The sequence below is a fragment of the Charadrius vociferus genome, unplaced genomic scaffold, assembly GCF_000708025.1.
Source record: "Charadrius vociferus isolate BGI_N301 unplaced genomic scaffold, ASM70802v2 scaffold92, whole genome shotgun sequence".
Taxonomy (NCBI): Eukaryota; Metazoa; Chordata; class Aves; order Charadriiformes; family Charadriidae; genus Charadrius; species Charadrius vociferus.
This window is the reverse complement of record NW_009647874.1, coordinates 2,094,261-2,096,202: the sequence shown is the minus strand read 5'-3', so window position 1 is coordinate 2,096,202 and position 1,942 is coordinate 2,094,261.

Here is a 1,942-nt window from a genome sequence, read left to right as displayed (position 1 = left end):
AACAGCTGGACAGGGAAAGGCTCAAGCATAAAGGACTGCGCTCCAGCACATATCTGTAATCATAGCCCTTTTCAGGCATGTGGGCTTGGGGCCTGGAGTCCTCTCCTCGGGCTCATGCTTACAATATTTGATTCAAATAAATTAATAACCCCATTCTTGACTTTTGCAGCATTATCACAGTCATAGCAGTGATGCTGTAAACTAGTTTTTTACCTAACACCCTGGTAGTAGTTTAGGCAACGTTTCATGTATGAGGACACCCCAGGTCAGTTCTCCCTTCACCCCAGAACAGTGAGCCTTGTCACTGCCACCTTGCAGGGAGACCCCTTAGCCACAATGCTCTGAATCAGGGTATTCCCTCTCTTTTGGAGACATGCCACACTTTAAGCAACAATTTAAGGTTTATTGGTCTGGAGAAAACAAAAGAGGTGCCATAATTTATTTTTTTTCCTGCTGTTCAGGTAGAAAGTGGTTACCTGGGAGGAACTCATCCCACAAGCCAAGGCATGTTATTGCTTATCTATTTTAGCCAGATTAATGTTAATATAGACTATGCAAAGGCTGCTTTTGTGCACCTATGGATCAATGACTTCTGCATGTTTTTCAAGCTTTTCTATAGAAAGGGCAGGAATGCACTAGAAATGTGTGGTCCTGTGGGGTGGTTACTTCTCAAAGACCTCTCCTCCATGCAATCCTGCAGTGATTCTCCAGCAAAGCGATAGTTGAGAGTTACACGCCTGAGGTCCAGAAGCACTCTCCCTTTCCTCTGGATCAGTATTACTCTGTAAAAGGCACAGTAAGGAAGTCTGTTTCTCAATATTATACCTATTTGACGCTCCTGAAGGTGTGATTAATTAGGTGTGATTAATTAAACCATGAGTCATGACCTTCTTTTTTTCCTGTCACGTTACTTACAAACAAGAGGGCAGTCACTGAAGTTAAACGGTATAGGATAGTAAATTTAGAGGAAATAAAAAGAAATGAGTTGTGTTGCATGTGGTCAACCTATGGGATTTGCTGCTACAGGTGACCATATGATAAATAGAGTTCCTTGGCTGGCAAGAGTAGGTGTTAATGCTATTACCATAACAGATGGGACCAATCCTGTGTTTCTGGGACTTCTGGGTGCACTGGGAAGACAGAAGTGATTCCTGCTTGGCTAATAAAGTAAGAACCAGTGCTCCACATGCTGGGAAGTCAGGCAGGAATGTTATTCTCCACGGACAGCAACACTGCACTATTAGCTTGATCTATGACTTGCCATTTCGTGGTTTGGTTGTTTGTTTATTTGTCTGTCTTTTTAATTCCTCTGGAAAATACTGTACTGACTCTCTCTGTTGACTGAATGACCAGGCTTGGGCAGAAGATATAGCATACTTCTTCTCTGACCTTTATATCAAAATTGATTAACCATAACTCTTTTGCAGAAAAAGATTGACAATAAGATGTGGACGTTCATCTTTAATGAACTCTGGTTACCAAAGTGGAAACCAGCTAACTTTGATGGTGCGACTGACCACATTCTCAGCAATAGCTGAGTATCTACTACTTCTTGAAATGGTAAAGCAATGCTGTATCCATAGATAAGATGAAGAACCACCTGTTGCTCTAGTTGTCTTTTCCTCTCATATCATTGATTGCTTGGGACCTTTTTCATTACTAGCAGCAGCAGGATACGCTGGCTAGTATTTATGCAGTCAGAAATGGCATAACTTAGAATTAGAGCCTGTGTAATACTGTCAAGCACTCAGAATTATTATGTTTATGTATTTTAATCTTTGTAAAGTAAGCAGTCCACTCATAATCTAATTGGTTTTGTTTATTATCATGTTTGCCATTTTACAGAATAGTTCACTGGAAGGTGCCTACTTTATATTGTTCTCACTTCCTAATAAAAGATCTTATTTAAAAGAAGGTTTCTTTTCAATTATGAAAATACTTT